The sequence below is a fragment of the Plectropomus leopardus genome, chromosome 9 (genome assembly GCF_008729295.1).
Source record: "Plectropomus leopardus isolate mb chromosome 9, YSFRI_Pleo_2.0, whole genome shotgun sequence".
NCBI lineage: Eukaryota > Metazoa > Chordata > Actinopteri > Perciformes > Serranidae > Plectropomus > Plectropomus leopardus.
The window spans coordinates 25,397,973-25,420,288 of record NC_056471.1 but is presented as its reverse complement, the minus strand read 5'-3'; the positions used below and the strand labels follow the sequence as shown (position 1 = coordinate 25,420,288).

Sequence of the window (22,316 nt, the reverse complement as noted above, 5' to 3'; positions counted from 1 at the left end):
AGAAGGCAACGAGCAACTTAACAAGATGTGGCCAAAGAAATTAGCAAAAAAATAAAGCTCCAACCCAAACCTGAGAAAGTGATTAGTCAAAAACAAGCAAGAAAATGGAAAAGACAATGCAAAAGATATGAATGCATTTATTTTATTATTAAATCTAAAATCATTATTATTATAAATATAACCATCTGAACATTTTCCCTATCTTTTTGATAATTTTCTATTAATCCACTCATTTTTTGGCAATTTTCTTGTGACTTTTTCCTAATTGCTTGCAATTTTTGGGAAATTTCTCGCCAAGCAGCCTTTCTTCCTGGTGTTTTCAGCAGAAATAAAAACCAATTAGCTCAGGTTTCAAAGGGTCAAATAGCTTCTGAAAGGCATCTGAACGGAGCACAAGAAAACTGATATTGATCCAGGTTTCAAAGGGTTGCCATCATCTTAGAAAACAGAAGTGACCAGGAGTACTGCAAGCTGATGCTTAATGACAGTAGCCACAAGTCTTGCAGCACAATAACAAGTGTCCAGCAAATGGCATCTACAGTAGCGTGGGTCTCATAATACAGCCATTGTGATTCAGCTGGGACCCTCGCTCCTTTACTGCGCCAGTAACTTTCCACTGCATCTCAGTTGTGTTTGCCAGGGAAAGAGGATGCGGATACACATTACTTGAGTGATTTGAATGCTCGTAAGGGGATCTGTTTACGTTAGAGCTCAAAATGCAGCTTAGTAGCTTTGGGTGTTAAGGTCTGTTTGTTTATCCTGGAGAGCACCTATAGCTGTGAACTTAAAGGCTGCAGATGCACAGTCCTGTAGGGCTTCCTCCTTCTATCTCTCATTTGTGGCTCTCCCTGACCTTTGCCCTCTCCGCACAGAGGCAGAATTCATTTGCAGGGAGGGATCAATAACAAATCCTATTGTTATAATTTATTGTACTCACTGTAGTTTGTGTTTCCCCTGCGCACTATATGTAGTAGCACTGTTGTGCTTTGATTTGGAATTGCTTAATTTATAACTGTAGACTCAGGCTAATATCTCAGTCTAAATTATTGCTGTTGGGTATATTTTTTTGGCTGCTAAAGTATGCAGTCTGGCCTCTTAAAGTGAATTAAAATGAACTTCCTCTTATTCGTTTTAGATAAGTGGTTCCATAACTCAAAATGTAGGGGATAAGGGCACATCTGCATACCTAATATGTGCTTCTCATTACTTCTATTTACAAAATGTCTACAATGATCCACAGTGTACAATCCGATCAACCTCTAGTTATGCTGTAACTGTATGAGACAATTGTTGAGTATGTGTTCATACAGGAAGTATTCCTTAGCTAGGTCCTTCCTCCAAGTAGCTGGAACTGTGGGAAATGCATTTTTAAAGAGACATGCGTCTTAATTTAAAAATTCAGTATTTGTGAACATGAGGTACTGTCAGAAAGCTGCTGCAGGGGAGCACAAAACTAAGACCAACCTGTGATATCCTCAAGTTGTGGTGCACAACATATTGGTCATCTTAGCTTTATACATAATATAACGCACCATCGATATTTTTGTTAATTACTTGAATGGATAAAATTTATACAATGTCTGTACCGAATAGTTTGAAGCTTCGGCTTCATTCATAACATTTTTATTCATATTCATATTCTAACTCAATATTCAATGCTGTATGGCCTTTTTAAAAAAAAAAAAAATCTAATGAAATATTCAGCTTCAGTACTTATATTTGTTAGTGTTTAGACTTTCAAAAACAACATTTTCATTTCAGTCAAAAAGCCTGTTTGCATTACCCAAAGAGAGGCACACACCTTTACAGCATTAATGGGGCATTGTAGCAGCAATCTAACAGCACCATAAATTACACATATTCACAAGAAAGTTGATTTTTTTTTTAAACCCAATTTGATCAGATTATTTGCCTTATTTGGAATGAGGATTTTGTCAGAGGATTATTTAGTGACATCATGAAATAGTATGATGACTGACATTTAGAGCTGCATTCGAAAACCTCATTGGAAGCTTTGAATTAAAAAATAAAAAAGACATTCGGTACAGCCCAAGTTAATACGCAAATTTGTGTGCATTACTAACATCCTGGTAAACATAATTGAAAGGAGCAAGTTTGCTCTTTTAATTTTACCATAAAAATCGGCGTTACCTTGTCATTGTCAGTATTTTACAGAGAAGCTTTAAGGGATCTAAAAAAAAAGACAATAACAGAAAAAGATAGCATTGTAATAATGTTAACATTATAAAACTCATGTGGGAAGTACAAAGGTGGTGATAGAGGGGCACAGAATCATTAATTTTGGTAGTAATATTGGCCTTAATGACCATTTTTGCTTGAAAAATGTCCATTGGTGTTTCCCTTAGCCCAAGATGAAGTCCTCAAATGTCTTTCTTTGTCCACAACACAAAGATATTCTGTTTGCTTTCATAGAGGAGTAAAGAAAACACAACATAGTTGCATTTCAGAAGCTGGAATCATCTGTTTTTTTCTTACTGACACTGATTATTAGATTATTATATTGGTTGGTGATTAATTTGATAGTTGACAACTACAGATTAATAAAGTAATTGTTGTAGTTCTACCATCCAGCCATTGAGCTACTTTATAGACAATTAATTCTGCAAATCTGTTTTTGTTGACTCAGATCTTTCTAAATAACTCAAAAAGAGTTATTTCCGTACTCCAAAAGACAGCCTGTCATCATTTATTTTTTTCCCTATCATTCAAAATATATTCTGTGTGACAGATTAAATTGCATTGTGATGAGATTGTCTTTTGAATTTGTGGCTGTAGGGCAGACCAGTATGAATAACCAGTAAATGATAATTAAAAGTGGCTGCTTAAATTCAGCAGTTTGACCCAAATTCAGTGATAAAAATAGATGCAAGTATGCCACTAACACCAATTTCTGCACAGTTAAATTAAGTTTCTCTGTTTTTTGTTTTTTTTTTAGTGAGAGTAGTGCGAGCTTGGTGAGTCTTGAACTTGTTGTAAGTGGTTGTATTTGGTATTAGTTTAGAAATGTTAAAATGCCACCTAAGAGCTGGTAATTCTAAAGAAATTTGTCATCCTGTGCACCACAAGAGAAATGATAGTGTTATGCCACTGAAGGCATCCTACTGGAATAAATATAAATGATTAGAAACTAATATATAGATTCCATAGAAGGATGTTGACCAATGTACCCTGTTGCAGCCACAAGAGCAAACACATGAATTATGCAGCAGCTATTGCTGTCACCCCCAACCCCCAACCACCACTCTACCTTTATAGGTTACAAAGAGCAACCGATTTTGCTGTTATTGGCTCCATAGCACTAAGCGTGCACTATCATCCTCCTGCTTCAGCAAAAACAGCATCATGTTTTCTTTGCAGGCCACTTTATGAATGTTGGTTTCGATCACCTCCTGTACAACCGGGTACGGTTGATGACCTCCTGCTCCAACACCAACATTTCCAGCCTTGTGGCTCCATATCTATTGAAGTATTTGCTCAATCACACGTCTGTTCCACAACATTTCTTTCGGCCGCTTTTATGAGAGCCTAAGCACACTCCCCACCCTTCAGTTTTATTTTTTAATCACCACACTGCATCAGGCAGGCTTCCATCTAGAAAGGGCAGCCCTCTGCCAGGCTTACCACCTAATCCATCAGCAGCCTGTCCGTCAGCTCTCCGTGCTGCACACTCCCCAGTCTTGCCCACCACGTGCCGCTCCACTCCTTGTCTCTCTTCACCGCTGTGCTGTGGAAACATCCGACATCACTGCCAGTCTGTGCCTGTATGTGTTGCCAAAATAACCTTATCTAGGACGCTCTGGGAACAGGTGACGTCAGTAGCTATCAGTGTGTTTAATGTGTGATCCCGCGTTGACAGACAAGCCACTTTTTAGACGCTGATCTCTCCAATACAAATTTCCATGATAGGCGGGAAGGCGCTTAATACTTGCTTCCACTGTCTAGATGCGAAAGCTGATCGACGCAAGTTAAGGCTAGACAGATGGTAAGAAGCATCCGGTTTGCCGTTTTAGCTTGCATGCTTATCTGCAGACAGACCAAATCCCCTCTTACAATTGACACTAAAGGTGGAGATAGGCAGGTAAGCCTGTCCTGTGAGGATGAATCTATCAAAAATGCTTGTCTTTTTGTATCAGCTGATTCACATGATAGTAGATACTCCTCATCATCTGATTGCCCGCATACTAGTTTTGAGCGACACAAAGTAGTCTTCTTCCTCTTTAAGCATGACACTGCTACCTTTCTGTCATTCTCAGGAATTTTTTTCATGTGTAAGTGAAGCAGGATGTTCCCCCCGTAGCATTTCAATAACACCAGCTAAGCCTCAGTCTGTCTGAATAGTGGTAACAGCATGGGGAGGGAGACTGGAGGGGGATAGACTGCTCCCTTCTGAAGGGATCGAGAGCTGCCCATGTGCCTGGCGGATCACTGGCTGATAATAATGTGGCACAAAAGCCCAACACGCCACTAAATCCCCTGTCTGGGGCCGCTGGTGTGTCATATCAAGTCCCCTCGGGCCTCTCTACTCTGTCTATGTGCCGGCATGGGACATCTCCTCTCCTCTATTTTCCACTTAATGGTTCAGCTCCATCACTAACCTGCAGCCAGTCTAATATGTGTTTCTTCAGACACTCAATTTCACTCACCTCAATGATTCTCCTGTGCCTGCACAGCAAAGTGGATGTGGCAGGTCGTTGTGAGGATGGGAGATGTGAAAATGGTTATGTGCACGTGTCCACATAGAGACGGATGCAGAGACACTGAATCTATTTTGATGTTTCTTCATGTATGTTGTTATATTGACTGCTCGTTGATGGCTCGTTGACAAGAAACTGCATTGTCCTTTTTAGGGCTGCAACTAACGATTATCTTTATTTTCAGTTATTCAGATGATCATTTGTTTGAGTAATCAAACAATCGTGGGGCACCGTGGTAGCCTTGGGGTGAAGGTGCTGACCATAAACACAACATCCCTTGTTTGTGTTTGCCAGGGACCTTTGTTCCATCCTTTTTTATTTTATTATTATTTATTATTTATCTACTGTTGGCCATCCAAAAAAGGCATACAATGCCTCACAAAATTATAATAACAAAAATAAGAAACAATAATTGTTTAGTTCATACAATGGGAAAAAATGGGAAACTTTACATGTCTGGCATGATATTAGATTACATCTTAAAGCCAAATTAAATCGCCAACACTCCAAAACCCAAACTCATTCAATCAACAGTAATATAGAACACTAGAAAGATTCTCTGATTTTCAACCAGGTCTGTGTCACTGTGGTGGGAAGTATGTGCAGATGAATGGTGTTAAGGTGTCCCCCATGCAAGCGACCAGCTCTGGGAACATTTTCTGATAGTAATCAATCAATAGTAATCAGCCATATTTATATACACTAATCATCCACCTGGACTTGACTTGACTTTAGTAGGGCCTAGTAAGGCTGTGTGTGTGTGTGTGTGTGTGTGTGTGTGTGTGTGTGTGTGTGTGTGAGTGAGAGTGAGTCAGAGAGATAGAGAGAGGTGGAAGGTGGACTATTGCAAGCAATGTCTCTAGTTATTAATAAGTTATTAATAACTTCGAAGTCGCAGATAACTGTCTGCATTTATCTCACCTGTTCCTTTTCCTTGTCAGACTGCCAATCCAATGCTTGGATCAGGATTTGATGACTGTGCTTCATTTTCATTCATAATTCTAGTGTTGAAAAATGCCATATATGACTGTTTTGGATGTCGATTACCATTACAGTAATTAAAGCATTCAAAGCATATGGCAAAGTGTACTTTTTAGTGATAATCAGACTTGTTACTGAATCATTTTCTGTTGCTCAATTACTCGATTAATCAACTTGTTATTTCTGCTTTTACAAAATGTAGTGCTGTACTTGCAGGATACATTTTCTACCTAGTGTCTGCATAGAGCCTAAGAAATAGTTAAATATTATGGTGCTGTGGTTTTTGCTATCAATAATAATAAGATATTGGCTCAATAATGCAATACATTGATGGTCATTCTTCTTAATTCATCTTAAAATATGAATGTGATGGCTGTTACTAAGCTAGCAAAGTGAAATGATCTCAGAAATATTTATTTATTTATTTATTAAGTTATTCAATACAGTGTCACTCTATGGTACGCTGCTGGACATGAGTTACTAGTTTCATTCTTTACATGTGTCAGCAGAATGACAATAAATGAACCTTGAACCTTAAGAAAATATTATGAGTATCTACTAGCATTTTTTTTTACAAATAGGAAAAAAATAACATAATATTGCCATAACCAAAATCTCACACTATCACATTTACAGCACTGATATAGTCAGCGCATTTTTCTATTTCTTCATATTAAGATCTTGGCTATTTTGAAGATTGCGGAAAGAAACTTGAGACGAATTGTCCATCCCTAACCTCAATTACTCTAATGTTTTAAAGTCCTGAATAGTTCAAGAGTCCTTAAACTATCCATTTTCTGGACTTCATTAGAGCCTGTGCTCTGCACGTCAGCTGGAGATCCTCAGTAATGTTCAGATCGAATGTTATTTATGAGCCACTGAAAAGCTGCGTTGCAGACATACTGTATGCTCTTAGTGAGATAAATCTTCCATACTCCTCAACCCAGCCATCAGCTCATAAGATGTACAGTAACTGTATTCTCACCTCCTGTTCCCAAACATCAAATATGTCATGAAAGCAGTATTACAGAAAGAGCCCCTACACTGTCCGCAATCATCTTTTTATTTTTTTTTGCTGGTGCCTTCTTTTTCTGGCCTAGCTATGTTTGTCTGTGTGATGCACACACACGCATAAACAACAGGAAAATGCAGCGAGCAGCACGAGCCAGGAGATAGTCAATGTGATTGTGTCACAGCAGGATGACAAGGTCAGATGGAAAGGTGTCAGCAGGCACTCCACAGGGAAGCAACACCATCATTGTTGAGAAGATAAAACTCTTACTGCTCTTGACCGCTCAAGATCTCGAGCGTTTTATGGCCTCGTTCCCATTTCAACTTTATGTCCAACTAGGCCACAGTGCTGCTTCAACTAAAAGCCCACATTAATGACTTCCACCACCAGTATTTACTGTGTTCAACATGCACACTTATTGAGATTGCTGTCTTTAGATGATAGTTGAGAGTTTCTGGTTCTTAAGAGGGGGACATAAATGATCAGGGGCTAATGTAAAGGCATAATCATCACAGCAATTATAATATAAACTTTTCTTGTATGGTGTTTAGATGGCTTATACAAGTATTTAAACCTTTGAACACTGAGCAAATTGCTTTGACCTCTTTTTAAAACATGAAAAAAAGGCAATGCTCAACTCAACAATGTTCAGCAAATCACAAGAAATTAGTAGATTTAGAAAATTGTTTTTAAAAAAGCTAAGAAAAGAATGTCTAGGGGAAAATATATTAAAGTTATCACATTTTTAAAATTTTTTTTTGTGATCTAGAATTGTATAACCACTTTTCAGGTAATTTCTTTGTCCTAAATTGCTGGTAACTTTGCTGATGACCTATAATCCTATAATGTATGAGTCAAATCTTTTAGATGACTGTGCAAACAAAACAATGATGCTTTCATCCCTTTCATGAATGCATTTCCTCCTGCAGTAAAAGCAATAGTGTGATGGATCCAGTTATTAATAGATACAGTCTGAATACATTAATGCTCTTAAAGACAAATGCCTGAATCAATAATAGACAAGGATAGTGTCCTTTTTATTATTTCCCTTACTGAGCTGAAAGGGTGTAAGCATGTGTTGTGCACATGTGTTACTTCCTCTGTTGTTCTGAATGATGGATGTACCAGATTTTTACCTTTTTAGCTAACACGGCACTAATGAAACATCAGGTCAATGAGCATCACTGAAACACAGGGTTGGATTAATTGTCATTACTTGGCCATTTGGATATTAAAGATTTTTAGAGAACATGTAATAGTAATTAGTCTATTTTTTGCCCCCACTTCAAATCTGAGTCCTGACGTTACATATGGATTATTGGTTTTAGTAAGTACTACTAAGTAGGGATGCATGATATTGGGTTTTTGCCGATATCCGATATGCCTTGCTCATTTTGGCCGATTTATGAGGGCATAACCAATATATGCACGTGTTTTCCACCTATTTGCAGTGAACATCAAGTCTCTCTTGTAGTGGAAATAACATATTGTATCAATACTCTTATCGTGGTGGCCCACTGGTGGCAGCTATGGACATAAATACAGTGCTTTCAAAATGTACACATTGACCAGGCAAAACAAGAAAGCTACTTAAACTTAGGTCACATAAAAAATGTGCCATATTTATTCTTATGTGACAACTTTAATTTCATTTTTTGAATTCATTTCAGACCGATGCCAGTATTTCCTTTTACAGCTGATGATGTGATGATATTATGGTGCATCCCATCCTCCCAAATACAGCTGCACACTCATGCAAAAGTAGGCCTATGCTTGATGTAGTAAAGCTGACTGAATTTAGATATATCTGACAAAAGAAACAAATACTGGCCCACTGTATTTCAGGTATGTTACAGCCTAGGCAACTCAAACTACATCTAGATAGCCGTTGTGGTTAAAAAATACCAACATTGACTGTTGGCAGAGAGACATGAGGCAAACTCTTTATCTCCTTATCTCCAGTGTACAAGTTTAGTGTTTAATATGCTCATCATCATCATCATCCGCCTTGATCTCCAAATTCTTACTTTAACTTTGAGAATGAGAATTCCTCTTGATTTTTGTCCTGGCACTTAAAATAAATATATGACATTGTCCAAGTAAGCAGCCAGTTATATAATTAATCTTCAGGAGAGTCTCTTAAGAAACCTGTCAAAGAGGAGACAACATACCAGTTCTTTAAACAAACCCATCCGGCTTTACAAGTGACTTGTTGCATACCTTTGTGGCCTGTTGTTAGCTGTTACCTGTTAGTTGCACAACTTAGAAGCTGTGCAGTATGTAGCTGCTAATCATGTTGATAAACACCATGCATGATAATCATCTATACATGATTATCATTTTTGTTTAGAAAAGTTTTGAAAATCAGGAAAATTGGGTCTTAGATTCTTGCAGCTGTAAAATAAAAATTTGTACCCTGTAAATTCAGGAAGAGGAAGGGCCCAGGTGAAGAATGAGGTGCAACAGTACAAAAGTGATTTTAGAAAAGAGACACCTGACTTAAAGTTCAGATCCTTTTCATTATCGATTAAACTAGCTGTGGTTATTGTTTTGATTAATCTTTTTTTTGTTCATTATATGTAAGAAAATTAGCAAAAAATCATTATGGTCCATAGCGTATGGTGACGTCCTGAAATTGCTTGTGTTATCCAAAAGATCGTCTGTAACACAGAAGAATCAAATAGGGATTCACTGGTTGTCAAATTCTTGGCAGATACAGATGTTTGAAATATCAATTTGGCTGATAGTCAATACCTGCATTAGTTTTTTTGTTGTTGTTTATTTAACATGCAGTGCGCCTCCTCCTCTGAATATTCATGATAAAAAGGAAAAACTAGTACCTCAATGCCTTCTTCTTGGTAAGATTCATGTTTTTCTTTAGAAAGATAAGCATATCTGTCTCGCTGCAGCTCAGTCTATTAGTCCTCGTATCCAAGATGTGAGCTTAACAGCTGCTCCCTGAAAGCAAAAGTGAAAACAAACCGCATGTGTGCATGACACCCATTGCCCTGTTACATCATGCCAGAGTCGGGTCCAGTCAGTAGCTTCTTCTCTGACTCAGTAGCTGGGTAAGATCACCACTGTTATTAGTCTGACTACAAATAACCAACACAACGTTTAGCCCATGCAAAATGTATGCTACACAACAGGTGGCCGCTAGCATCAGTGAATGTCATCTTTTTGCCCATAGGCTGATGGCAGTCAACAAGGGGAAATTTGTTTGATACAGTTGTTTGGCTGGAAGATAGATGCATCTCTAGAGAAAATTTACAATCACATAGAACAAAGAGAAGTGGTAAATCCACACAACCAGTGGTTTGTTGGTCTGCTTTAGTCCAGACTGAAATATCCCAACAGTTTATAGATTTTCTGCCATGAAATTTTGCACATTCATGGTCTTAAACGGATGAATCCCTTTGACTTTGGTGATGCCGCTTCTTTTCATGTAGCCCTACCAGCAGGTTGGCAATTTTGTCTTTTAGTGATGTGTTTCTTGATGAATAGCCTTAATGATGAATGGATTTAACACATTTTTTGTTCATTAATTTTCTGTCAGTTGACTAAAAGATAAATTGACATTTTCTTTCCTGCACTGCTGAAGTTGACACCACAACACCTGTAGAGGAACCTCAAGCCAAATTTAAAAAGTTGATGACACTTAGCTACAATGATTAATTGACTGTCAACTATTAAATTAATGGCCAGCTATTTCATAATTAGTAAATCAGTTTGAGTATTTTTTTAAGAAAAAAAAAGTAAACTAAATATTTTTATTTTGTTGACAGAACAAGACATTTTAGGAATTCATCTTGGGCTTTGTTAAACAGTGATTGCCATTTTCCACTATTTTCTGACATTTTGTTGACCAAAACAGCTATTTAATCGACAAAATGATTGACAACAAAAATAATCATTATTTTCAGCTCTACTGAATGTTAGAGATTTTCAATACGTAAAGCTTCTTCGGCTTTGGTAAACACTGATCACTACTTTTTCATTGTTTTTGTGACATTTTATAGACAAACAACTAATGGATTAATCAAGAACATTGCTGACAGATTTTTGACAATGAGAATAACGTATAGTTGCAGGCCTACTTTGTGGGTTGTATCGGTAGTGACAATTAAACCTTCTGTATAATTTGTTTCATTTCATTATGATAAGGAGCAGCAGTTTAAGGTCAGGCACAGCACTGACACAGCACTCTGAGCTCTATTCATAAGCTCTATTTCCTGTTTTCAGACCTCTGAATTGCACGCCATATGCCCTTCCCTTCTACCATTCATAAACTCGCACACAGTGGAAAGGTTTCTGTCCCCGTCGATCCCTTGCTTAGCTAAGCCAGGCTGTCCCTGTGATGTCACAGCAAGCCCCAGCTGCCTGTGTTGTCCCTGGACTGTCCGTCCCACTGTAGCCTGCCTGAGCCTATGGGGAGCCAGACGGAGCCGGACGGGGAGGGGGATTAATTCTGCAGCTGCCCTGTTGTTGTTGTGAGTGCTGGTTACAGCATTGTGATCTGATAAGCGACTTATGGATGTTACTGTTGCTTAGATTGGGGCAGTATCTATATCCCCCTCCAGCTCTTAACCCCCCCCCCCCCCCCCCTCCAATTCACAAATGGTTGAAGATGGCGGGGGGCTTTCATCGCTGGGACTTTGATTCCCATGAATAGACTGTGGCTGCTCTGTCTACTGAAATATTCATCTGGCATAAATGAATCATGTACAGATCTTTCTTTGGTGGCGATGAGCAGATATAAATGGCACATTAGGCTCAGTGGGTTGAGAAATCCCAAAGCTTAGGGGTTTGGAACTAATTTGACCCCAATAGCTACGGTAGATAGCCTCAGGTTAAGGTGAACAATGTGCAGACTGACAGCTCCATATTACACCTCACCTTTCTGTCTAGTTTCTTTTTTAGTACTTAATACATGGTGGTCTATGGCTGTTAACCCTTTGAAACCTGCATCACCATCAGTTTTTTTTGTGCTGCGTTCAGACGCCTTTCACAAGCTTGAGCAAATGAGTTTGATTTCTCTGGAAAACATGGGAAAAAAAGGCAGTGACAAACTTGGCAAGAAATGTCCCAGAAATTGCAATAAATAACTAACATATGACAAGAAAATTACCTAAAAATTAGTTGTAAAATGAGGGGAGGATTATAAGAATCTTATCCCATAAAATGGGTGAAAATGCCTATAACACTATATTTATAATTATATTACTTCTATATACTATTTAAAATTATGTTACAGAAGAAAATATGATGAAATATGTGAAAACAATACATATATTTTCTTTTTATTTTCAGTGCTATTTTTAGGTAATTCTCTTGTTGTTTTTTACTTTTTTATTTATTTTTTTTTAACTTCTTTTCAGGTAAATAATTTCTTTTAACTTTTTGACTAATGTAATGCTAATTTTCAGGGCCATGTAGTAATTTGCTTATGCCTCTTCTCCATGTTAGGGTTAAAGGGTTAAACATTTCCACAGGAGACATGTCACTCCTTATTCCTCTGTGTTTTCTGTTTTGTGTAGTTTTTCCTCACATTGCTGTGGTTTGGTTGCCATTCATTTGTTCGTGTTAGATCAATGTCAGTAGCCCCACCCCCCCCCCACTGTGGGTATTATTGAATGAACTGTGTGGGAGCCTAGTTGCGGCCACGTCACGTGTCTCCTCATCTACACTTTATTGACCTGCCTACAACTCTCCCAGGCTCATTAGTGCTTCTTCGTTATCTCACAGCTAGATTGGACTCTGCCCGGACCTGTTTCTGGAAGAACAAAAAGCCTTTTTACAATTTGATTTGCCTCCAGATGGATGTTATACCCCCGGTGATTGACTCATTGGCCCTTTCAAAGCATCCCAAGGCTTAGTCATGGAGCCAACTGACTCATCTCTGTGTAATCATAAACATAGTAGGTGACCAAAGGAGTTGTAAAACGCTGCTAGCATGTGACATGATATCATTTATGATTTCTTATTAAAGCTTGACTTAGAGTAAAATTCAGCTGTTAAAAATAGCTTGACTGTAACAATGATTTCCACTTGATACTCCCATTTTAAAAACATGGCTTAGAGCTGGGGTTACTGTGACAATAGGAAGCCCGAGAATATTTTTTGGAATGTATTTTAAGTATTGGTCATGAGTTTATTGTGTTCTTTAACATTTAACCCCATGACATGAAGTGCTCAGCCATATACTTGAGCATGAGGTCATTATTGTTCTTGTCATTGCTGCCATTAGATGCGTTTAATCTTGCTTGTGTTGACAGTCATGGCAGCAATAATTTTCCACCGTCACCACTTCTGCCTGACCTGAGCTAATACATTACCAACCAGGATATCATAAATCTGAGGAGGATGGTTTTGTGTTGAACGTCTCGTATGAGTATGGAGGGACAGTAAGTTATTCCTTCAGATTCAAGAATATTTCTGACAACTCTCAAATTATGTAGTTTCTTAAGTTTGGCAGTTGGTGTTTAAGGTGAAATGGATTTTAACCATGATTCTCAGCAGTTATTAAGAGATAAGCAGACTATCTGTAGACATACATGCACTGGTGCATTAACTCTTAAACTACATGCACCATCATTTTACCTGCACCAAATCATTTTTGTTTCTTTCTTTCTGCACTATTACTTGTATTTTATCTTTTTTTAAAAAAGAATTTGCACTTCTGTCATGGCTACCATTCGATTGGATCGAAATCACAGCAGTGTATTGTAAAACTACTCTTAGAATTCGTATAGGAACATTTTGAGCAGCTTCTCAATGTTTTTTCTCATGGTTTTTGTAATCATACTTTCCGCTATTATTAGCAAGTCAGAATGAAGGTATTCAGAATCTTAGGTTTTGTGGTATTTAAACAGTAAAACACTGTATAAATCAGCCACCCATGTGAGACTGGAGAGAATATCTGTTGAATATTCAGCTGAAAAGTAACTTCAGTGTGTGTAGTTGCTACAGCTGGCTTGACCTCAGTGTTTTACAGCACTTCTATAGTGCTGTTGTGCTCTGTCCTGTCTGTACATACACTGTCAGTTTCTTATTTTTGTACCAAAGCGTTATCAGTTGTAAATTTGTTCTTGAAAAAGGGATGTGTGGTGTGCACAGAATATAGCATGAGAGTGTGTGAAGTGTCAACGCGTGAGAGTTGGTGCATGTAGAGCTGAGAATTAGGGGCACAGCTCAAATTTTACGTACACTACTGTGCGTATGCAAGTGGTATTTTTAGCCCTTGGATAGAAATAAAACAAGTGTTGCAGTGTGATTGACATACTTTAAAAAATCACCCAGGTGTCACAGAAGGGATTTTCCATGCCTGAGTGTCTCTGTAACCTACAAAACCCAGCGTGGGATAGAAAGACAGACCGGGGAAGACCGGCATGCCTTGGCCAATGCCAAAGCATGCTGGGCCCAGTTTTTCCCCATTGGGCACTGTCTCCAAAATACGTGCCCCCTTGTGACTATTGTTCCACCCGTCTGTCTGTTGGCTGACACAAGCAATAATCCTGACATCTGGCTGGCATCCAGACTCATTACGACACTTGATGGCATTGATCCTTCCTCTAGAGGCTTCCCCTCCAGAGCTGTGTGCTTCTGCTCTCCACTCCTACTGAGCTTAATTTGGCTTCTTGTTACTCTTTTCTCTCTTCTCGTTCCATGCCTCTTACTTTGTTTTTATACAGCCAGCTACTATGGGCGATATGGTGGCTCCATTAATAGATGAAAGGTGTTGTTAGGAAGCCTAATATAACACAGATTAAGAATCATGTTCACAGTGAGTATCCGCCCACTTTCCCATTCTTGCTCACTTTATTGATGTCAGGGTAGTTGAGCCGTGACACGCCCGCAGTTAATGAAATTAGTGCTGAGAAAATGCACAGTGTCCACCAGGGAATATTAAGAGCAGTTCCCACTGAGACATCTGTGGTAGTGGCTGAGTACATTATCCACACAGTGTGTTAGAAACTAAGGAAATGAGCAGGATATGGGGGGAGGTAGATCCCATTAATGCTTGAAGAGGGAAAACAGGGGAGTGAGGCTATTTTGACGATGGAACTTTCTCCACCTCTCACCCCCCCAGACTCCTCGACTGTGGTGTTGGCCTGTCGGGGCTGGCCTTGTGTGCTACTTTTAAATTTGGTGAAGGCCAAGGCTACAGTCATGACATAAATGTCAAGCTGCTTTCTATTGTTACTCTTGGTTTGCCAACTAAACGATTATGGGTAGAGTAAAAAACATAGTAAAAATAAACACTCAAATAATTACAGTAACTTCCATAAAAAATGAAAAGTGAAACAGTGAAAATTACCATTTGAGACACCTTCTCAAATAAAAGTAGAAAAATACATAGTTTTTAAATTACTCAACGTATACATTACTTTCTATTTGAATAATTTTAGGGTGTACGACCTAGTGTAAAAGTAATGAAAAACCATTATAAAATGTTAACTTTTTAACCAGAACATGATGGGGCGATGATTACCACTGCAATTATGAAAGCAACATAAAACATTGAAGCTGGCATTACATGAGGTTAATTGCTTTCTTACGTACACTAATTGAAAAGCCAAATAGGCCTCTAGCAACAAGAAGTTACCGTCATTATCACAACATTAGAAATTAACCTAACACATAAAAAATAAACATAGCTAACATTAGCTTGCTAATTGCATTTTCACCTACAGTATGTGAAACTTACTTCAAAATGCTTGTGGAGGTTAGAAGAGGTGTTTATTTGTGGGCACAGCAAGCACATTAAAGTTCGTGGCAAGATGTGGCCAGGGGTTGTCACAGCTGCCGTGTGTTCTGGGTTTTGCTTTGTCTTCATTGTATCTTGGTCAAAGGACAAATTGTGCCTTTTTTCCCAGGCGGCTTACAACTTGACATCTGCAGTAGCTCACCCCCAAATCATCAAATATCAGCACTTGGTTTGTGGCCCCTTAGCGTCACCTACCAATGCAGGAGGCAACGTCGAGCAGCATCATACTTACTAGACTTGTTTGTCTGGCAACTCCTGAAGCCTAGCTGAAGACTCTCTGGCTTTAGCTTTACTATTAATCCTCTAATCCAGTTAAAATGTTCAATATGTAGCCTTTAATTGGATCAGGTGTGCAAGAATAGTAGCATAAAACCAGGAGATCAGGTAGCTTTTTAAGACTCAAGAAGCAAAACTCTTTTTTCTAATATATTTTATTATTATTAGTAGTACTTTATTTTTTATTTTTGAAAACATATCAACTGCCATACAGCATAGCAAAAGGAGAACAGTAAAGTAAAATGAACACATATGCAGTCATGACCACATAGATTCTCACACACATACAGAAACTTTAAAGGGACATGCAGTTGCTCAAAATGAATGCTCATCTACGGCTTATCTCATTGTGACTGGCTACAAAAAGATGCAAGAATGTAGGTAAATGTGACTTAGCTCATTTGGAGTTATACTGAGAAGCATATCTCTTCATCAACTGGTCAAAAGACTTTTAAGCTATTCAGCCAACAACTAGCTGTAGTCAGAATAACAGAACTATACAATAAGATTGAAAAAAAAAAAGAGACTGGCATATAAATATGTAAATATGCGTTTGGGGTGTATTAGATAGAAACAAGTGACGAAAACGTGTGCTGTATATGCATTTGAGCCTTTGTCTTTTCGTATCTATTTCCTACCCTATTTCTTTATCAAACTGTTGCTTTGCAAAATGTAGAAGTTAAAAAAATGTAATATTGCTGGTACTGTATTAATGCTTTTGTAACCATACCAGTGTGATATACACATGTTGAATTTCAGAATATTTGTATGTTCTACAACTGTTTTTGCTGTCAGCAGCTTTTACTTAAACTTTGCATATGGCCCATTGTGTCTAAGCTGCTAAAAGGAGAGAGCAGAAGGACTAAGTTAAGCAGTAGCAGCACCAGCCGCAACTGGTGCATTGCAGCACCTGGCCCACCACAGCACACAGGCTCCTGCTGCGAGGTCTCATTCAGAACACAGAGACACAACATCAATCACGGCTGCTCAGCCGGCTCCTCTGGCCTGCTATTTCACACAGGCCTTATGCTGCAGTCACCAGCTATGCCAGTCCCCTGTTTTCATTTGTCATTGTAGACACTAATTCCTTGATCACCCAAGCTTCTTAAAGATTTAGTTTCTTGGCCCTCTTTGTTTGCTGGCTTTGTCCTTTGATGTGCAAGCTGAGATTGCGCTTTGGCATTTAATCGATTATGATTGAGATACAAGTATCACTTAAACACTGGCCATATATTAGCCATACATTGCTAATGCAAAATAGATGATAATCATGTCTACGTAAAGTATCAGATTTTTTTTCTCATTATTTTGAAGGGGTTTTGTGTGCCTTCATTAGGTATTGGTCAGTAGAGAGATTAAACAAGTTTGGGAGTGGCATGGCAGTCACCTTAACCCCAAGTATGCACTTCATGTCACAGTTTTGTTGTATGAAAAGTTGTATACAAATAAATAAAATCTGACTGACTGATTGATAAAAGATACATCAAGGAAATAACAATGATAAAGTAGCAGATTAAAAGTCATTAATAGTCATTAAATGCAGCCCTACCTCTGTAGTCTCCTTGTGCTGCTCAGAGCTTGTCTTGTCGCCCTGGAAATGCCCTCCGTTATTGATGTTTGTATAGTCTGTGAGAAGGGAGGGATTTTCTCTGACATTGATACTGTGTGGTGATATCACAGGTGGTCATATAACTCATGGTGTTACTCTCTGGTGCTGCAGCTATGACACAACATTGCTCGCAGAAATATCTGCTGCTGTAGTTAAATTGCCAAATTAATGAAATGTGAAAGTTTTGTTTCTTCCTAACAAAGACTACTGCATAAAAACATGAGATCATAGTTGCAGCTATAATCATGTAGCGCTGTCCTCATCCAGTCCAGACTCAGTGAGGTAGCATGCCTTTGAGTCAATGTCCTTTCCCTCACCTTTACTTAGGGCTGTTACTCATCTCAAACCACCTGTCTTCCCAGTGTCACCAGGTGAGCTCTTGGCTGCAAATTCAATTTTAATTTTGGATGAAAGAGGCCTACAGACAAGAGGAGAGAAGTTATTGTACCTTCTCCACCAAGGTGATTTAGGATCAGTGGATCAACTCTTTAGTAATGTTATGTAGTGTTGTGGTGACGCTTGGACTTTAAGTACCATTTATACCTCTGCCAGGGCCAAATTTGGATCTTATTTATTAATTATAAGAAAATATTTTTTTTTGACATCCTATTATGTCTCTCATATAATCCAAATTTAAGTCAAGCCAGTTTCAGTTATATAGCCTAGTGTCACAGTTTGCCTTGGGAGTTTTCATTTTTGAATACAAATGCAAAAATGCTAACTTATTTTTAGGTTTTAGGACTTATTCCTGCGCAAGTCTTTAAGTTCAGCTGACCCTTAAAGAAATGAAAAAGGAAACATTATTTCTGGTTTAACAGTTTTTTTAAAATGGTATAATCAAAAATTGTTTTTTAAATGGAAGTATGTGTAAAAAGTCTTCCTTTTGAAAATAACTGAAATAAAGGTGAGGATTTTCCACCCAGTTGTATTTTTTTCAAGATCATAGATAAGCAAATGTACATGGTATAATAATCGTCAGCTTTTATTTCACAGTTTGCCTTGAAACCAGTATATCACTGCAACCCTACATGCAATAGATTTCCTGTTTACTATTTCTTACTATTTCTGCTTTTAACATATTATTAATTTGGCAGTTTAAGTATAGTCAACATTCTGCAAGTGATATTGCACTGTTGATTTTTAAAACAACCTCTGCCATGCTTTAAACAACCCTTTTCCCACTAAACAAACAGAACTATCCGTTACTTCAAGGAATCATTAGTTGACAACATCATGTTGTGGACACCATGCATCTAGGCTATATTGGTCCCAGAAGTGATAATCACAGGCATCATGGCAGGATGTTTTCCTACTTAAGTAGTAGGCACCAGTTTTTAATCTCCTGCCTGGATCCACACACCCTTTTTGCCAACACGCTAATCCAATAAACCACCTATACTGATCTGACGTCTTGCATAACACAGCCAGGATAGCCGAGCCATGTTTCCCCCGGTGACCAAACGGCTACAGGAGGGCAGTTATTTTTAGCCTCAGAGCACATGCTAAGGAGAGAAACTATCAGGAGATGATAGGAAGAAGAGAGATTTGGCAGTCACTCCTTCAGTAATCCTCTACACGAGGCCAAGTGGATCATTAAAATAACAAGAGCTGTAATTTAAGATTCAGGGTTTGTAACATGAGTGAGAAAGTGCCAACAGTAAGGTGAGAATGAGAGGGGGAAAAGAGAGTAGAGAAAGTGTGACTTTGAGGACCGTGTCAGCCTTTTGTTTCCTCTTGACATGACAAGAAAGAAATACTGTTGGCAGGGGGGCGGCACGCTGGTTGCAACTGGGGCATTTCCGCTATGAGGCTCTGGTTACAGTGCCTCATGACTCTGCGTTTTGTTGTTGATGTTTCAAGCAGCCAGCTTCCCTCACTTGTGTCCCCCTCCCTGCGTGCCTCAGAACGGCCCTTCTTTCCATTTTTAAACTCAAGGGTTTATCTGTAGTCTTGGAAGCTATGCCTGACCTTACCTCATATCCCTTAACACCACTACTACTGCATGCTAGGCAAGGCCATGCAACACTCAACGGATCACATGCATGCAACTTGAGAGTCGGGGGGAAACTGTTGACTCAAGAGTTTTACAGTAGTGCTCTCTTGGTAGTGCTGAGGGCACTAATCTAGACATATCAATTAAAACATGAGGATAGGGAAATGTGAACCTCAGGAATCTTGATTGCCATCATTTCTTATCTTACAAACAAGATAATCGCTGTCAAACCTGCCTCTGTAGATTCGTCAGATATTTTAGCTTCAAATAGTACCTCAGTTTGGCTGAGCACTTGTTTTCCCGTTTGTCAACTAGGGCAAAATTTTCAGACCAGTTTGATGTTAAGCCAAACTCCCAACTGCACCAGTTTACTGATTTTTACCAGGGGACCCACATGATTCAGCAGTCAATCCTAGAGATGGGGGATCGAAACATTGTTCTCATCCTCACTGTTTATTGAGGACCCGGTTACGGGTAACTGGAAAATCAGTCAAGTTTGAGCTTATCAATAGTGTTATCGAGTCCCATGGGTCCCGTAATGTTACATCTCGAGTCAGTTAAATCCAATCACTGGTCCGCATACATTGATTGTACATCATGTTAAACCTAAATGCAGTACATTTGACTGACTTCGGGTTAAAAAAAAATCCTTCAACTCTGTCTCCTGCTGCTGCACAGCCAGCACCATCTTTATCATCATCCACTCAAAGCAGCAGTGGTAAGCACACTCAAACTTTGCAGCAAGACCTGTTAAAAATAGTAATCCAATGTTGAAGTCCCATTTGAAATCGGCAGGATAAGAGCTAGTTAGCTAAATAAACAAGGTTGCATAATGTTTCGTTGTAAAATAATGTGTTCAAATGTAACACTGAGAAAAAGAAAATTTAGTGTCTGGCAAGGAACTTTAATAATACAGATGTTTGGGTGATCCTTTTTTTATTCCCAGCAATATAAAAGAAACAGTCACTTGTTAAGCAATTAAAGCAAATCCAGTTCTGTTAAAAACATACTATCGCCTCAGCTTTACACCAAATAATAGAAAAGTACCGATAGTGGTTTTGATAAAGACTCGAATCGTTACGGAGTCTTGATAATTGTATCAGTATAGAAAAAAATGAACGATCCCCATCCCTAATCAATCCTGAGTGGAACATAATGGCATCAACAGAAAGTGAGTGTCCAACTATCATGTCGCAGTGTTACACAATGCGACATGATAGTTAAACTTTGCAGGGCTGGAGATCAGACTGGAGACGTTAACACTTAAACACTTAAAAGATGGGTAAATAGCCTACTTGCTATCTTCCTACGTTTGTAATGTTACTTTTTAATTCAGAAAATACCTGTTTTATAATGTGATATTTACTGGAAATTACATAGAAGGTAGCAAACAGCACGTAATGTTAGCCTAGCTTGTTTTTAGCGATGGTCATTTACCTCAGCAGAAACTTTTAGCTCCTCAGCAATTTCCCTCCAGCCAGCTGACACTGTTTAGGTTTTTGTAGTGAAGTAAGGAGGTTTTGTTTAAATAATTCCTCATTCAACTTAAAAAATCAGCTGATCCTCTTCCACTGTGATGCTTTCAAACTGAGCATCAGGTATAAATAGTAACACAGTGTCCTACAAAAGTTCAGTTCACAACAGTGCTTGCAGACATTTAGGACACTGCCATATTGGTGCAGTTTTGCTCTTTTCTGTTGTCACATCTTGTCATTCCAAAAAGTAAACAAGCGTGTGCTGCCAGTCACGAAAAATGACTGAAACAATTGATAAGCGAAATAATTTATAAACTAATATTTGTTGATTTATGAATACTTGAAATGGTATTTCAAATCTGTATTCAGATTTGTGAGGGATGATCAAAAGAGGGCTGCCTTACGGGGGCATAAAGAGGAAACCATGAATTTGTATGTACCCTGTGTATGTAATGGTTGTTGGTCCTTGTACAAATTTGTGCATCTTTGCGAGTAACTTTAACATCAATCAGTTCTTTGGTGTTTTTACTATTTGCTGTCTCACACTGCAGTGAGCAGCTTCAAGATAGAGGCTTCAGATATTCAAACCACATCCCTAGACATCCCTTTTTCATGACACAGCACCTGTCTCTCTTCAGCATGGAAAGCATGCATGTCACCTGTCCATCTGGGATGTTTTAGACCTTGACTTCTCTTGCCAATCAAAAATATTTTGTGTGGCTTAAAAAAAAAAAAATAGGAGGAAATGTGTTATATATTAGCATCTCTGCGACCTACATACAGCCCTCATTTGACGTGTTGATCTAGCCTACATAGCTCCATCCCACTTTGTTGAACCTTGTGGGAGCAGAGCAGTGCTGACTCTTCCAGAGATGGAGAAAAAAAGAGTGTTTTCCAACCAAGGAGAGTGTTTGTTGATTATCTTCCAGCAGTGAATGGCAGCTTTTTACAGTTATTTTTTTTTTTGTGTGCATTAATGGTCAATAGATAAGGCAGAATATTTGAGGGAAGAATGAATGAGTTTTGTAAGCTCTATGTATTAGGTTTGGACTTGGATCAATATTGAAAAATACAGTTGGATCGGAGTTGTGCATGCACAGGACCTCTGTATTGCTGTTATATGACCCCACATTACTGTAACTGATTCACACACTGATAATCATATCTATTCTTGCCAGCGGGATGTCACTCTTGACAGGAAATTCCAAGCTCTGACTCATTTCTGCAACAAATGAAAAGTTTTCAGTTGGAGTTGCTGAAATGTCTCTTTAGCAATCACACATTTCCTAAATGCTTTGGACGTGTCACAATCATTTTAGTGTTTAACTGTGACCAGGGTCTTTTTTCACACTCATTGAAACGGACAAAATGTGATGTTTGTATGGGAAATATCAAAATTACGGCTTTCCTCTATGAAGTAGATGCTGTAAATGTTACTTTGTATGAATCAGGCTGTTAAACATAAGGCAGGTGATTCCCTGTATTATT

At 38.5% G+C, this 22,316-nt stretch overlaps 1 protein-coding gene across 9 annotated transcripts in view; it reads left to right on the top strand.

Annotated features, from left to right (window-relative positions):
• The window catches only part of atp8a1 (ATPase phospholipid transporting 8A1), a 139,457-nt gene that overhangs the window by 886 nt on the left and 116,255 nt on the right, over positions 1-22,316 (top strand). The window lies entirely within an intron of this gene.